This window comes from Kogia breviceps, chromosome 18, assembly GCF_026419965.1.
Source record: "Kogia breviceps isolate mKogBre1 chromosome 18, mKogBre1 haplotype 1, whole genome shotgun sequence".
In the NCBI taxonomy this organism is placed as follows: Eukaryota; Metazoa; Chordata; class Mammalia; order Artiodactyla; family Physeteridae; genus Kogia; species Kogia breviceps.
Window position 1 is genome coordinate 514,752 of NC_081327.1, and position 17,795 is coordinate 532,546.

Sequence of the window (17,795 nt, forward strand, 5' to 3'; positions counted from 1 at the left end):
ATATATTTCCTCACTTCTTTTGTCTCTAATTCCTGATTTATTAGTATCTAAATAATTTTATGTCTACATTTTAGTCATTAGATCAAAAAGAAGAAAATATATGGAAAAGAAGAGATTGAACACAGAGCAAAAGTTGGTAAAGGAAGTGGAAATAAAGGATGCTATACATAGTGCAAATCCGGGACATCTGTGAAAGGAAATGAAAAAGAGGCAGGGCATGCCAGCCAGTGTGGAGGAGACAGTGACAGATGACGGAATGTGAGCATGACTTGCTCCTGGAGAACCTTGTGCAAGAGCACTCTAAAGGAAGAACACCAGACGTAAAAACAGGAAACAAATTCATATGATATAGCAATCTTGCTTCCTAGTTCTTAGAGTTTATGAATAAATACAACTTAATTGGAAAAGAAAAAAATCCACCTTCATAAGTGTGAAAGAGAAATTGTCAGGATTTTCTTTTCTCACTCCTAACCAGTAGTTTCTTCGGGTAAGTCTCCCAGACCATGTGAGGAAGCCACTTTCATGAAACAAAGCTTCCCCAGTGACATTATCTGTTAATTCCAGTAGCTCGCTTCCATTTTACGTATAACAAGACTGAAAATGTCAAAATGAATATGACAGCAGACAATAACCTTTGTTTTTAGGGATCTGGGACCTGGTGCAGGAAATAGGTCTGCGGGCAAAGAGCTACAAAGCATTGCCAGATGTACTGAGTGCTGTAAGCGGGGAGTCACCGAGAGCTGTGGAAACACAAAAGGGGCAGGATTTAATATGAGCGGTGTTGTTGGTGTGGAAAACAGTCTGATGGTTCCTCGAAAAGGTAAACATAGAGTCACTACCTGACCCAGCAATTTCACTCCTGGGTATATATCCAAAAGAATTGAAAATATATGGACCTGCACACAAGAGAAACCCTCACACAAATGTTCATAGCAGCATTATTCATAAGAGCAAAAAGGTGGAAACACTGCATATGTCCATCAACTGATAAATTAACAAGATGTGGTCTCTTCATAGAGTGGGATGTTATTAAGCAAGAAAAAAGATAGAAGTACTGACACATGGTACAACATAGATGATCCTTGAAAACATTATGCTAAGTAAAAGCGGTTAGACACAAAAGGTCCACACTCGTATGATTCCAATTATACAAAATACCTAGAATAGGCAAATCCATAGAGGGTCAAAGTAGATAAGTGGTTCTAGGTGCCCAGGGAGGGGAGAAAAGGGAAAGATGGTTGGTGGGTAGGAGGATTCTCTTGGGGGCAATGAAAATGTTGAAAAAAAAGATTAGTATAACTTGAGGCTGGTACCAAACCCAAGTTCAGCTGCTCACCACTCAAAAGACCAATACTCAAGAGACAAGTGTTATATTTGATTTACAACATTGTTTTAATTCCTGCTGTACAGCAAAATGACTCAGTTTTATATATATATATATATATATATATATATATATATATATATATATATATATATATACATATATACACTCTTTTCCTTTCTTTCTTTCTTTTTTTTGGCCTCACCTTGCAGAATCTTAGTTTGCCGACCAGGGATTGAACCTGGGCTAACGCAGCAAAAGTGCTGAATCCTAACCACTGGACCGCCAGGGAAATCCCTGGACTGCTTTTTATCAAGTATCAAGCAAATGAGAAGAGCATGAATGTTCTCAGACAGATGTGTCTTAGCAAGAATCACTGAGGCAGGCAGAATTCTAAGGTGGCCCCAAGACTCCTGACCCCTGGTGTACACAGCTGTGTAGTTCCCTTCTCTTGAGTGTGGGTCTTTGAATATGACAGATGTCACTCTTGTGATTATGCAAAAGTGATGGGATTGTCGCTCTCTTAATTGTTACATTAAGCCACCTGTCCAAGTCTTTAGGGGCTGGCTCCATGCAGGGAAAGACCTTTACTAATCAACCCAGTGTGAAGGCTTCAGGCTTTCTCAGATTTTTTCCAGACATGCATCTTCCCTGGTGTGTGTGTGTGTGTGTGTGTGTGTGTGTGTGTGTGTGTGTGTTTCACCAGTTCTACCATATACAGTATGCTGCATTTATTTTTATATTTTTTAAAAGTAGGATTGAAAGCCGTTTAGTCTTTTTTTAAAAAATTAATTAATTAATTAATTTTCGGCTACATTGGGTCTTTGCTGCTGCGTGCAGGCCCTCTCCAGTTGAGGCTAGCCTGGGCCTTTCACTGCAGTGGCCTCTCCCTGCTGCAGAGCATGGGCTCCAAGCACATGGGCCTAGCAGTTGTGGCTCACGGGCTCCAGAGTGCAGGCTCAGTAGCCGTGGCGCTTGGGCCCAGCTGTTCTGAGGCATGTGGGATCCTCCCGGACCCATGTCCCCTGCATTGGCAGGTGGACTCCCAACCCCTGCGCCACCAGGGAAGTCCCTATGCTGCATTTAAATGTCTTGATTTCCCTAATAGTCTCACTCTCCACCCTTGCTCCGATTTTTCTCAGGGCATTAAACATTCTATTGCATTCCTCTGCCTTAGTCTTTTTGTTGCCCTGCAAGGAAGGACTGCAATCTCCCTGCAGCTGCCCCAAGGTTTGGAATCTACCAGTGCCCTTACTGGCAACTAATATTTGTGTATAGTTTGAAGAGGAGGTCTAAATTCATATTTTACCATTTGTGTACTTCAGTGCTGCAGACCTTATTTATTTATTTATTTATTTGGCCACGCCACTCGGCACATGGAATCTTAGTTCCCTGACCAGGGATCGAACCTGCACTCCCTGCATTGGAAGCGTGGAGTCTTAACCACTGGACTGCCAGGGAAGTCCCCAGACCATATTTATTTATTTATTTTAATTAATTTATTTTATTTTTGGTTGCGTTGGGTCTTCGTTGCTGCACAAGCTTTCTCTAGTTGCGGCGAGCGGGGGCCACTCTTCGTTGCAGTGCGCAGGCTTCTCATTGCGGTGGCTTCTCTTGTTGCGGAGCATGGGCTCTAGGGGCGCAGGCTTCAGTAGTTGTGGCACGCAGGCTCAGTAGTTGTGGTTCGCGGGCTCTAGAGCACAGGCTTAGTAGTTGTGGCACACGCGCGTAGTTGCTCCGTGGCATGTGGGATCTTCGCGGACCAGGGCTCGAACCCATCTCCCCTGCATTGGCAGGCGGATTCTTAACCGCTGCGGCACCAGGGAAGTCCCTGTGTTTGTTTTTTACTGTAGATTTATATCTCAATTTGTTTCAGAGCAGTTACTTCAGACTTACATAGTTAATTTATTTTTGTCTATCTATGATCATTGCCGTATGATTGTTAAAGATAATTTTTTGAATTCCTAAACATGGTTGAATTTTTATAATTTTGACGCTTGAATTGCATACGATAATTTTTATGAGTTTCCTCTACCCGGGAACACAACTTTTGTGACTCTATGGAATGACAGGTTCATTTGTATCTGTAGCCTTTAGGAGCGTCTGAAAGAATTTGTTTAGCCTCTCAGAGCATGCTGAGCTTCCCGGGAGTCCAAACTAATACGTCTCCAAACACCTGCACGATCAGTTGCAGAAAGGGCTCCCCAGAAATCTCAGTATGGCCTCTTCAAGAAGGAGCTAAGTCCCTCCTCTGCCCGGGAACCCAGACGCACCATTTCCCAGCGCCCCTGGCAGCGGAGCTCTGCCTTTTTTTTTGTTTGTTTTTCCTGCCTTCTTTACTAGAGGTCGGCGGGCAGAATCCTCACACTCGGCCAGTGGCTCTGCGGGAACTACATTACCCAGAACGCTCCACGACGGGCGGCAGCGCCACTCAGCCAATCAAAGTCTCATAAAAGGGGCCTTTCCGTATCAGGTGCAATTCATAAGGGAGGGACTTCCGGTTTCCTTCTCGTGGCGGCCATTTTAACTGCGGTGGGTCTGTTCTGGTTCCGGACTTCTGGGTTTGGACCGACCTGACGGCCAACAAGGTCCGAGAAGAGGCCTTGTTCCCCGAGGACAACAGACCTCAGTGGCAGCGGTGGTGCTGAGGGACCCGCCTCAGGTAGATGCCTGTCCTTCGGGACCTCACTGCCCTCACCCCAGCAGACACTAAAGCCCCCAGTGCGGGGCGCCTGCTCTCTTGCTCGGAGCCCAGGACCCGGTGTCCAGGACGATGAGGCGGCCGTGGATGTGATGCCAAAAGCTTGGCCTCTGTACACAGGTGCCGAATCGAATCTCGGAGACAGTTTTCGGTGAAGCAGAAAATAATAGCTTTATTCCTTTGCCAGGCAAGGGGGGACACAGTGGGCTCGTTCCCCGAAAACGTGTTGTCCCAACCCTGGGGGAATTTGGTGAGGAGTTTTAGAGCAACAGTTGAAGAGCGGGGTTGTTGATAAGGATTAGGGTGTGAGCAGGGCTTGCATTCTTTTAATCTGGCCTCAGGTGGTCTCCTGATCTTCTCTGAAGAATGCTTCATCAAGTAGTTAGCATCTTCTATTTGTTGGGGGTTTTAGTTCTGCAGTTCTGCAGTAGAGCTCAAGGATATTGTTATGCGTATCCCTTGATCTACAAACAAGAAACGCCAGACACAGAAAGGCTTTGTACCCAGGAGCCCCTCAGGGTCCTGCTAGGTTTCTGGTGGGGCCGTGTTTCTGACAGTGTGGTGGCAAGTGGGGGAGGGTGACAGGCACAGGGACACCTTGTAAAAGGCGAACTGATCACTGAGGGTCAGAGATTAAGTAGCTATCCCAGACTTCAGGGCCAGGCAGGGGTACATGGAAACCTGAGCCCATCAAACCCCTCCATAGACTCATCACTTGTTCCACGTTTCCATGGTTGCTTATGGAACCAACTCAGTCAAGTGGAAGGTGTCCCATTCCCTCGTTGGGCTTCACACTGAATCACATGTTCTCTGGATTGTGGTATCTTGGGACTCTTAAGTGCTACTTCCCCAGTCCTTGAGTCCCAGCTGGGGTGATGGAAAAGGAATTGGGGAGGCTCTCAGAGATTATTGTCTGGCAGCTGGCCAAGGCTCCCAAGAAAAGACTGGACATGAGATGTATGCAGAGTCATAGTAGCAATTGAAGTGAGATGACACTGAGGCCAGAACTGGTGCTTATTTACCACTCTGTACACATCAGGATTTTGTGAGGACTTCGGTGGAGCTTGTTTCTCTCTTGTATTTAAAAACTAAATAAATTTATTTATTTATTTATTGGCTGAGTAGGTTCTTTGTTGCTGCACGCAGGCTTTCTCTAGTTGTGGCGAGCAGGGGCTGAGTGGGGGCTACTGTTCGCTGCAGTGCGCATGCTTCTCATTGCAGTGGCTTCTCGTTGTGGAGCACGGGCTCTAGGCACGCAGGTTTCAGTAGTTGCAGCATGTGGGCTGAGTAGTTTTGGCTAACGGGCTCTAGAGCACAGGCTCAGTAGTTGTGGTGCACGAGCTTAGTTGCTCCGTGACATGTGGGATCTTCTTGGACTACGGGTCGAACCCGTGTCCCCTGCTTTGGCAGGCGGATTCTTAACCACTGTGCCACCAGGGAAGCCCATGGAGCTTGTTTTTCATTCAGCCTGGAGGATAAGGTCAGGAGCAAATGTAGTCATATGTGAGAGTCACTAGGCCTGGGGTAGGCCACCTGTGGGCTGTTCTTTGAACAAAGGGTAGGTGGACAGAGGAAGGTTGTGAGTGGTAGGGGGACAGCAAGTGAAGCACACAAGTGGAGGAGAGCCATGTATGTCTGAGATACACGTGTGATTCTGTGTGACTAAGTCAGAGTTAAGGAACTGAGCCAGGCAGGGAGATCTTCATGGAAAGTTTTGGGGCTGTGACTGCTAGTGGAAGCCATGGGATGTCTGGCATCATACTGGATTGTGTTTAACTATGTCAAGCATAATCTGTATGTCATTTGCCAAATTGCAGCATAGGCCCATTATGGGTAGCCTTAACATGGGTGGTAGAAAATGGGATGGCTCAAACGTCCTCAGTGCAAGTTGCCCTCCCCACTCTGCTCCTATCAGATACCCCCTTTTGAGCAAGGAGACCAGAGCAGTTCCTGTTCATCCCTTTGTAGCAGGTTTCAGTTCCTACCTATCCATGGAATTTTGCACAAAGCCTATCACATCCTCCCATGGGAACCAAGGAACACTTCTCCCTCTTGATACTACAAAGCTTATGTTCCACAGCCCCCAGTGTACAGCCTGTCTTCTGGAGTACAACCTCCATGTGGCCCTGTGTAGTGTGGTGTGTCCTCCTCTCTCAGGCTGTGAGTATATGTGATTTATAAACTGCTGTCTATCTCATATGTTCAGTGTCAAATGTCACATGTTTGGCTGTCTCCATAACTATACACTGGGTATTCCACCCTCAACAGTGGGGTGAAGAGGTGTTGATTAAGACATGAGTAATGTGGGGAGACCAAGGACATGCCTATGGTTTGGGCCCTAAGGTGGTGGTGGCCGTGGGCATGTGGCCGTGGAATCTAGGGATGTGAGGGATGTGCATTCTAAAGAGTGGTGTGAACTTAGGGAGTATACCTGAAGGTTCCAGGATCTGGTATTGAGACTTTGGTAATACTAGGGTAATATGAGCCACTGGATCCTCTATGCCAGGCCCATGGCTTAGATATAGTTGACCCTTCAACAACAAGGGGTTAGGAGCACCAACCCTCTGCACATTCGAAAATCTGCATAAAAGTTTACAGTGAGGCCCTCTGTATCTGTAGTTCCACAACTGCTGAATCAACCTACCTATACACAGATCCTGAGTACTGTAGTATTTATTTATTGAAAAAAATCGAAGTATGAGTGGACTCTTGTGGTTCAACCCTGTGTTGTTCAAGGGTCAACTGTATGTTTGTCCACCTGCCTCCTGGACCCAGTGATTAATGGGCACATGAAGACACAATGGCATCAGTGGTGCCAAGGCCTAGTTTCTCAAAACGCTGAGTTAAGGAGCTTGGGAGGAGGGTGGGCATGGAATAGACGTGTGGAGGAAGGGATTGTGACTCAGAAGTGGACTACTTTTGGTTCTTCTGTCATCTTAGCAGGGCAATGTGACCTTTGAGGATGTGGCCATGTACTTCTCTTTGGAGTAATGGAATCTCCTTGATGAGCCTCACAGATGCCTGTACCAAGATGTGATACTGGAGAATTTGGCACTTGTAACCTCCCTGGGTAAGACCCTCAAACCTACCCCTGTGCCCAGAGATAGTCTCTGCCCTTTCCCTTTCCCCAGGGCCAGCTATGTCCTTCTCAAATCAGGACTGTGGGTACTGCTTCCTCAGTTTCCTAAGTAGGTTCTGTGGTTAGTAGGACTGCCCTCTCCTCTCTTTGAGCAGGCCCAACACCTGCTTTCCTGAAGACTCCCAGGGAAGGATGCAAGGTCAGGAGTCTTGTACTCATCCTGAGTCCTACTTTACTTGCCTTCTCCCTGGCCAGGTGACTTTGTCCAGATGCAAGGCACTTGTGTGACCCAGGTCTAACTTTCTCTAGTTGACATTTCCTCATTCCTGCCTGTGCCAGCAATTACCATCACTGACATAGTCACTACTTGTATGGATCATGTTCTGTTCTTGTAAGAGCCTCCCCCAAAGTTCTGTTTGTAATAGTTTTCTTTCCTGTGGGCTATCAGTATTCCGGGCCAGTCCTGAATGCCATCTGTCTTGTCTTGCCCTTAACACTTCCATCACCCAGGTCCCATGTAGTTGCTCATCTTGGGGGTGGGGTGGAGAGCCCTGGGTGGTTCACAGAATGGAAATAAATTGTTGTAGTCAGTTCGTGCTGCTATAACAAACTAACATGGCTGGATGGTTAAACAAACATTTATTTCTCACTCTTCTAGAGTCTGGGAAGTTGAAGATCAAGGCACTGGCCTTGTGGAAAGAGCCTCCTTTTTTTCTACGAAAAGAATAGGTATTTACTGTCTACTCCCCTAGGATGATTTGCCTCTCTTTAACAACTTATCAAGATTTGGACAACATTCCATGAGGACATAAAACAAAAAAGTCCTCTCCTGGAGCCTCTGGTGAACAGTTGGGTCTTGCTTTACAGTGTGGTTCCATTCACAGCCTCCATCCTCTACCCGATCCTACTTCTAAACATGGCCTCTCTCAGCAAAGATGCCAAGCATAGATTATGGGAAAAATGGTTAATAACCAGGAAACTGGGTCTCACAGAGGAGAAGCAGCTTGTCCAAGGATCTATGGCCTCAACACCCACAAATCCCATTAGGGACTTCAGGGTTCCAAATCCTGCCTTAGCACTTGCAACCTGGAGTGCTTAAATGAGTAACAAAACTCATTCTCCTTTAGATCTGTAGAGCACAGTGATCTTCACATTCTAGGAACTATATCCTGACACTAAATTTTATTTTATTTTATTTTTTGTGTTACACGGGCCTCTCACTGTTGTAGCCTCTCCCACTGCAGAGCACAGGCTCCGGACGCGAAGGCCCAGCGGCCATGGCCCACAGGCGCTGCTCCGCGGCATGCGGGATCTTTCCGGACCGGGGCACAATCCCATGTCCCCTGCATCAGCAGGCGGACTCTCAACCACTGCGCTACCAGGGAAGCCCTGACACTAAATTTTTAAACCTGCATTTTAGGAAACAGTTTAAAAGGTAGAGAGGGAGCTAAAGGGCAGAAATTATGATTACATAATACATTACATTAGTGTGTTGCTTAGTAGCTTACCAAACCCTTTTACCCACATGTTTAACCCTATCTGTCTTAATACATTCAGGCTGCTGTAACAAAATACCACAGACTGGGCAGCTTATAAACAACAGAAATTGATTTCTCACAGTTCTGTGGGCTGGAAAGTCCAAGATCAAGGCACCAGCATGGTCCTGTTCTAGTGAGGGCCCTGTTACTTGTTCATAGCTGCCACCTTCTCTTTATGTCCTTATATGTTGGAAGGGGCTAGAGAGCATTTTGGGGTCTCATTTATAAGGGCACTTATCCCATTTATGATGGCCCCACCTTCATGACCTAATCACCTGCCAAAGACCCCCACTTCCTAATACCATCACATTGAGGATTAGGATTTCAACATACGAATTTTGGGGGGACACAAGCATTTAATCTATAGCATTCTACCCCTGGCTCCCAAAATTCATGTCCTCTCACATACAAAATACATTTATCCATTCCAACAGCCCCCAAAGTCTTTTTTTCTTTTTTTTTTTTAACATCTTTATTGGCATATAATTGCTTTCCAATGTTGTGTTACTTTCTACTGTACAACAAAGTGAATCAGCTATACCTATACATATATCCCCATATCCCTTCCCTCTTGCATCTCCCTCCCACCCTCCCTATCCCACCCCTCTAGGTGGTCACAAAGCACCGAGTTGATCTCCCTGTGCTATGCGGCTGCATCCCACTAGCTATCTGTTTTACATTTGGTAGTGTAAATATGTCAAAACCACTCTGTCACACTGTCCCAGCATACCCTATGCCCTCCTTGTGTCCTCAAGTCCATTCTCTACGTTTGCATCTTTATTCCTGTCCTGCCCCTAGGTTCTTCAGAAACTTTTTTTTTTAGATTCCATATATATGTGTTAGCATATGGTATTTGTTTTTCTCTTTTTGACTTACTTCACTCTGTATGACAGACTCTAGGTCCATCCACCTCACTACAAATAACTCAATTTCATTTCTTTTTATGGCTGAGTAATATTCCATTGTATATATGTGCCACATCTTTTTTATCCATTCATCTGTTGATGGACACTTAGGTTGCTTCCATGTCCTGGCTATTGTAAATAGAGCTGCAGTGAACATTGTGGTGCATGACTCTTTTTGAATTATGGTTTTCTCTGGGTATATGCCCAGTAGTGGGATTGCAGGGTCATATGGTAGTTCTATTTTTAGTTTTTTAAGGAACCTCCATACTATTCCCCATAGAGGCTGTATCAGTTTACATTCCCACCAACAGTGCAGGAGGATTCCCTTTTCTCCACACCCTCTCCAGCATTTACTGTTTATAGATTTTTTGATGATGGCCATTCTGACCAGTGTGAGGTGATACCTCATTGTAGTTTTGAGTTGTATTTCTCTAATGATTAGTGATGTTGAGCATCCTTTCATGTATTTGTTGGCAATCTGTATATCTTCTTTGGAGAAATGTCTGTTTAGCTCTTCTGCCCATTTTTCGATTGGGTTGTTTGGTTTTTTGCTGTTGAGCGGCAGGAGCTGCTTGTATATTTTGGAGATTAATCCGTTGTCAGTTTCTTCATTTGCAAATATTTTCTCCTATTCTGAAGGTTGTCTTTTCATCTTGTATATGGTTTCCTTTGCTGCACAAAAGCTTTTAAGTTTCATTAGGTCCCATTTGTTTATTTTTGTTTTTATTTCCATTTCTCTAGGAGGTGGGTCAAAAAGGATCTTGCTGTGATTTATGTCATAGCGTGTTCTGCCTATGTTTTCCTCTAAGAGTTTTATAGTGTCTGGCCTTACATTTAGATCTTTATCCATTTTGAGTTTATTTTTGTGTATGGTGTTAGGAAGTGTTCTGATTTTATTCTTTTACATGTAGCTGTCCAGTTTTCCCAGCACCACGTATTGAAGAGGTTGTCTTTTCTCTATTGTATATTCTTGCCTCCTTTATTGAAGATTAGGTGACCATATGTGCGTGGGTTTATCTCTGGGCTTTCTATCCTGTTCCATTGATACATATTTCTGTTTTTGTGCCAGTACCATACTGTCTTGATTACTGTAGCTTTGTAGTGTAGTCTGAAGTCCGGGAGCCTGATTCCTCCAGTTCCGTTTTTCTTTCTCAAGATTGCTTTGGCTATTCAGGGTCTTTTGTGTTTCCATACAAATTGTGAAATTTTTTGTTCTGGTTCTGTGAAAAATGCCATTGGTAGTTTCATAGGGATTGCACTGAATCTGTAGATTGCTTTGGGTAGTAGAATCATTTTCACAATGTTGATTCTTCTAACCCAAGAACATGGTGTATCTCTCCATCTGTTTGTATCATCTTTAATTTCTTTCATCAGTGTCTTAATAGTTTTCTGCATACAGGTCTTTTGTCTCCTTAGGTAGTTTCATTCCTAAGTATTTTATTCTTTTTGTTGCAATGGTAAATGGGAGTGTTTGCTTAATTTCTCTTTCAGATTTTTCATCATTAGTGTATAGGAATGCAAGAGATTTCTGTGCATTAATATTGTATCCTGCTACTCTACCAATTTCATTGATTAGCTCTAGTAGTTTTCTGGTAGCATCTTTACGATTCTCTATGTATAGTATCATGTCATCTGCAAACAGTGACAGTTTTACTTCTTTTCCAATTTGGATTCCTTTTATTTCTTTTTCTTCTCTGATTGCTGTGGCTAAAACTTCCAAAACTATCTTGAATAGTAGTGGTGAGAGTGGGCAACCTTGTCTTTTTCCTGATCTTAGAGGAAATGGTGTCAGTTTTTCACTATTGAGAATGATATTGGCTGTGGGTTTGTCATATATGGCCTTTATTATGTTGAGGTAGGTTCCCTCTATGCCTACTTTCTGGAGAGGTTTTATCTTAAATGGGTGTTGAATGTTGTCGAAAGCTTTTTCTGCATCTGTTGAGATAATCATATGGTTTTTATTTTTCAGTTTGTTAATATGGTGTATCACATTGATTGATTTGCATATATTGAAGAATTCTTGCATTCCTGGGATAAACCCCACTTGATCATGGTGTATGATCCTTTTAATGTGCTGTTGCATTCTGTTTGCTAGTATTTTGTTGAGGATTTTTGCATCTATGTTCATCAGTGATATTGGCTGGTAGTTTTCTTTCTTTGTGACATCTTTGTCTGGTTTTGGTATCAGGGTGATGGTGGCCTCGTAGAATGAGTTTGGGAGTGTTCCTCTTTCTACTATATCTTGGAAGAGTTTGAGAAGGATAGGTGTTAGCTCTTCTCTAAATGTTTGATAGAATTTGCCTGTAAAGCCATCTGGTCCTGGGCTTTTGTTTGTTGGAAGATCTTTAATTATGGTTTCAATTTCAGTGCTTGTGATTGGTCTGTTTATATTTTCTGTTTCTTCATGGTTCAGTCTTGGAAGGTTGTGCTTTTCTAAGAGTTTGTCCATTTCTTCCAGGTTGTCCATTTTATTGGCATATAGTTGCTTGTAGTAATTTCTCATGATCCTTTGTTTTTCTGCAGTGTTGGTTGTTATTTCTCCTTTTTCATTTCTAATTCTGTTGATTTGAGTCTTCTCCCTTTGTTTCTTGATGAGTCTGGCTAATGGTTTATCAATTTTGTTTCTCTTCTTAAAGAACCAGCTTTTAGTTTTATTGGTCTTTGCTATTGTTTCCTTAATTTCTTTTTCATTTATTAATGATCTGATCTTTATGATTTCTTTCCTTCCGCTAACTTTGTGGTTTTTTGTTCTTTCTCTATTTGCTTTAGGTGTAAGTTTAGGTTGTTTATTTGAGATTTTTCTCGTTTCTGATGTAGGATTTGTATTGCTATAAACTTCCCTCTTAGAGCTGCTTTTGCTGCATCCCATAGATTTTGGGTGGTCGTGTTTTCATTGTCATTTGTTTCTAAGTATGTTTTTATTTCCTCTTTGATTTCTTCAGTGATCTTTTTGTTATTTAGTAACGTATTGTTTAGCCTCCATGTGTTTTTTTTTTTTTACAGTTCTTTTCCTGTAATTGATGTCTTGTCTCATAGCATTGTGGTCGGAAAAAATACTTGATAAGATTTCCGTTTTCTTAAATTTACCAAGGCTTGATTTGTGACTGAAGATATGGTCTCTCCTGGAGAATGTTCCATGGGCATTTGAGAAGAAAGTGTATTCTGTTGGTTTTGGATGAAATGTCCTATAAACATCAATTAAACCCATCTTGTTTAATGTGTCATTTAAAGCTTGTGTTTCCTTATTTATTTTCATTTTGGATGATCTGTCCATTGGTGAAAGTGGGGTGTTAAAGTCTCCTACTATTATTGTGTTAACTTTTGATTTCTCCTTTTCTGGCTGTTAGCAGTTGCCTTATGTATTGAGTTGCTCCTGTGTTGGGTGCATAAATATTTACAATTGTTATATCTTCTTCTTGGATTGATCTCTTGATCATTATGTAGTGTCCTTCTTTTGTCTCTTGTAATAGTCTTTATTTTAAAGTCTATTTTGTCTGATATGAGAATTGCTACTCTAGCTTTCTTTTGATTTCCATTTGTATGGAATATCTTTTTCTGTCCCCTCACTTTCAGTCTGTATATTTCCCTAGGTCTGAAGTGAGCCTCTTGTAGACAGCATATATATGGGTCTTGTTTTTGTATCCATTCAGCCAGTCTATGTCTTTTGGTGGGAGCATTTAATCCATATACATTTAATGTAATTATTAATATGTATGTTCCTATTACCATTTTCTTAATTGTTTTGGGTTTGTTTTTGTAGGTCTTTTCCTTCTCTTGTGTTTCCTGCCTAGAGAAGCTCCTTCAGCATTTGTTGTAAAGCTGGTTTGATGGTGCTGAATTCTCTTAACTTTTGCTTGTCTGTAAAGGTTTTAATTTCTCCATCAAATCTGAATGAGATCCATGCTGGGTAGAATGGTCTTAATTGTAGGTTTTTCCCTTTCATCACTTTAAATATGTCCTGCCACTCGCTTCTGGCTTGCAGAGTTTCAGCTGTTAACCTTATTGGGGATTCCCTTGTAAGTTATTTGTTACTTTTCCCTTGATGCTTTTACTATTTTTTTCTTTGTATTTAATTTTTGATAGTTTGATTAATATGTGTCTCGGTGTGTTTATCCTGTATGGGACTCTCTGCGCTTCCTGGACTTGACTGACTATTTCCTTTCCCATGTTAGGGAACTTTTCAACTATAATCTCCTCAAATATTTTCTCAGACCCTTTCTTTTTCTCTTCTTCTGAGACCCCTCTAATTCGAAAGTTGGTGCATTTAATGTTGTCCCAGAGGTCTCTGAGACTGTCCTCAATTCTTTTCATTCTTTTTTCTTTATTCTGCTCTGTGGTAATTATTTCCACTATTTTATCTTCCAGGTTACTTATCCATTCTTCTGCCTCAGTTATTCTGCTATTGTTTCCTTCTAGAGAATTTTAAATTTCAATTATCATGTTGTTCATCATTGTTTGCATACTCTTTAGTTCTTCTAGGTCCTTGTTAAATGTTTCTTGTATTTTCTGTATTCTATTGCCAAGATTTTGGATTATCTTTACTATCATTACTCTGAATTCTTTTTCAGGTAAACAGCTTATTTTCTCTTCATTTGTTTGGCCTGGTGGGTTTTTACCTTGCTCCTTCTTCTGCTGCATGTTTCTCTGATTTCTCATTTTATTTAACTTACTATATTTGGGGTCTCCTTTTTGCAGGCTGCAGGTTTGTAGTTCCTGTTATTTTTAGTGTCTGCCCCCTGTGAGTGAGGTTGGTTCAGTGGTTTGTGTAGGCTTCCTGGTGGAGGAGACTGGTGCCTGTGATCTGGTGAGTGAGGCTGGATATTGTCTTTCTGATGGGCAGGACCACATCTGGTGGTGTTTTTTGGGGGTGTTTGTGAACTTAGTATGATTTCAGGCAGCCTCTCTGCTAATGGGTGGGGTTATGTTCCTGTCTTGCTAGTTGTTTGGCATGGGGCATCCAGCACTGCAGTTTGCTGGCCACTGGGTGGAGCTGGGTCTTAGTGATGAGACGGAGATCTCTGGGAGAGCTTTCGCCAATTGATATTACGTGGGGCCAGGAAATCTCTGGTGGTTCAATATCCTGAACTCGGCTCTCCCACCTCAGAGGCTCAGGCCTGACACCAGGCCGGAGCACCAAGACCCTGTCAGACACATGGTTTTCCTGGGCCTTGGTTTGCTCATTTTAGTTTTTGGTTGAGCTCCAGTTGACATTTGGTTTGGCACACCATCAAGATTCTGGATGTTTCCAATTTTATTTCTACAATTTCCTTTCTTCTGATGATTTTTCTCAAAGCTTACTCTTCAGGTTTATAGAATTCTCATTTTTTTCTTCTCAGTAATTCTGTGAGGTGGGTCCTGTTGGTCAAATTTTATAAAAAAATTCCTAAAGAGAATAAGTTGCTTGACTAGGATCACACAGCAAATAAGAATGCTAGGATCTCTTGATTCTTCTCAGTAACTTCTCTCTTCCCCCATATTTCTCTTTGTATCCTGATCCAGCCCCACTTCCACAACCTCTCCAGTCTAAATCTCAGCAAGGGTCTATTCCATCATTGCCTTTTTTCAGCTGGTTAATGAGCTTGGGCTCCTTTTAGCCCTATTGAAGACAGATATGGCATATACCGTTAATTTTCCACAAAGATTTCCAGAAACCTGATTCCCAGCCAGAAACCCAAACCCTGTGGGCAGAAAGGAAAAAAAAAACAAAACGAAAACCTAATATGCCACCATTTCCACCTTGCAGGGCCAGCAAACATGCCCCCCAAATCTTAACTAGTTCTAGCATCAACTCTAAATTCCAAAGTCTCATCTAAATATCATTTATATCAGATATTGGTGAGACTTGAAATACAGTTTACCCTGCAACAGATCTCTCTCCAACTGAGAACCTATATAACCAAACAAGTTATGTGTTTCCAAAATATAGTGGTGGAACAGGCATGAAGTAGACATTCCCATCCCAGAATGAAGCAATTCCCTTTCTAAAGGGATGGAAGAAAGGAGTGATAGGTACTGAGTAAGTCCAAAGCTTACTGGGGCAAATGTCTTTGGACCTTAAGCCTCAAGAATAATCCTCTGTGGTTCAGTGCTCTGCCCTCCAGGCCCACTGGGGAGCATTCCTGCCTCTGCTGCTTTCCTGGATTGGGATCTCATGACGGTGGCTCTCAGACTGGCACTGTTAGCTGGTGGCTCTGTTGTTGTTGGGTCCAGGTGCTACAGCTCTGGGAATCCCTGGCCCCATGTGTCCACCGAGCACACCATAGCTCTCTTCCGGGGCCCCACTGTGAGGCATGGAGCAGGAACATTGGGGTGTGCCTGACCCAGATAGGTGACCCCACCCATTGAAGTCATGTTGCTCTCCCTTGACCCTTGCTCTTTGGGCCTGTGGTGGGGGTGGCAGCCATGAGGGTCCCTGATCACCTTAAGGGGGATAATTTTTGAGATGGCACATGAGGTTCCTGGGTCATATGCATGCTAATCTTATCAAAGTCTTAGTGTTCTCTTCTGAAAACACTTTCTCATTCTTTTCAGAATGGATAGGCTGAGAGTTTTTCAGATCTTTAAGTTCTGGTTCCTTTTTGCTTAACAATCCCGTCCTCAAGTCATCTTTCTAATTGTATTTTACTCTAAGCAGTCAGGAGGAGCCAAGCTGCTCTGCAGCACTGTTTAGAAATTTTCTCAGCTAAATATCAGATTTCATTGCTCAAACATTTTACCTTCTATAAAACACTAGAACATGAACAAAATTCAGCCAAATTCTTTTCCACTTTATAAAAAGGATCTTCAGTGTTCCTTGTCTAATAACATGTTCCTCATTTCTTTCTGAGACCATCAGAATAGAATAGCATTTACTATCCATATTTCTTTGCACATTTTGTTCATGATTCATCATCATCTAAGAAGATGGAAACTTTCTCTATAACTCCCCTCTTTTCTTCCTAAGCTCTTACCAGAATTACTTAGCATTCTTGACAATGTTGGCTTTTGCATATATGCACCTCAAAACTCTTGGTAGCCTCTGACCATTACCCAGATCCAAAGCCACTTCTTATTTTTCAGGTTTTTCTTGCAAGCAGCATCCCACTTCACAAACCAATTTCTGTTTTAGTACAGTCAGGTTTCTATAACAAACTACCATAGGCTGGTACTTACACAACAAACATTTATTTCACAGGTCTGGAGGCTGGACAGTCCTCGATCAAGGCACTGGCAGTTTCAGTGTCTGGTGAGGCCCACTTCCTTATTCATAAATGGCCTCCTTGTTGCTGTGTCCTCATATGGCAGAAGGAGAATGAGAAGGCTTTCTGGGGTCAGTTGTACAAGGGCACTAATCCCATTGGTGAGGGCTTCACCCTCATGACCTAATCACCTGCCTAAGTCCCCCACCTCTTACTACCATCACATTGAGGGTTAGGATTTCAACATATGGTGTTTGCAGGGACATAAACACTTGAGTTTGTAGCGTAAATCCAGCTATAGCAGTATGGATTCCATGGGAGCCTAGCCCTAGGGGAGGCACGATGTCTGAGGTGTGCTCAGATCATACAGAAACCTATTCTGTTTGAGTAGTATTTTGGTGCTGCTGACAAAGGCAGCCTAATGCCTTTCCTTTCCCATTCTTGACACTGCCAACTTGTCAGCTCTGCTATTTGTCACTTCTGCTCTTCCAGCTCAGGGATGTTCACCACATCTGTGGGGTACACATCACTCACCATTCTCATTGCTTCACCTGTAAGTACTCTCTGACATTGGCCTCTACACGTGCATCATAACATGCACACGTATTTTTTTTTTTTAAGATTTTTTTGATGTGGACCATTTTCAGAGTCTTTACTGAATTTGCTACAGTATTGCTTCTGTTTTATGTTCTGGCCATTCAGTCCCAAGGCATGTGGGATCCCAGCTCCCCGACCTGGGATCGAACCCACATCCCCAGCATTGGAATGCAGAGTCCCAACCACTGGACTGCCAGGGAAGTCCTGCACACGTATTCTTAATCAGTCATTGAACACCAGCTACTCTGTTGCAATTGCATTTTCTTGGGCCTGAACACACTCTTCTACCTAACACACCCATGTCAGCAGAAGACCAGATCTCTGGAGAGAGTTGTTTCCAAAGGAAGGAATTGTAGACCCTTTCCTCCCTGTGCCACACCCAGTGGTGGTGTATTTAACTTCGTGAGTCCTCCCCTGTTCTGTGATCTTTAGAGGCCCAGTTCTGCTAAGCAACCCATTCTCAACCTGTACCC

The 17,795-nt window shown here is 42.9% G+C and overlaps 1 long non-coding RNA gene across 3 annotated transcripts in view; it reads left to right on the top strand.

The window, feature by feature from the left end:
- The first annotated feature begins 3,812 nt into the window (after positions 1-3,812).
- Positions 3,813-17,795, top strand: part of LOC131744841 (uncharacterized) — a 32,199-nt gene continuing 18,216 nt past the window's right edge. For all 3 annotated transcript variants that reach the window (XR_010837875.1, XR_010837876.1, XR_009332202.2), the window contains exons 1-3: positions 3,813-3,986; positions 6,966-7,095; positions 7,763-7,833. This is a non-coding gene — a long non-coding RNA (uncharacterized lncRNA). The remainder of the gene's footprint in view (positions 3,987-6,965; positions 7,096-7,762; positions 7,834-17,795) is intronic.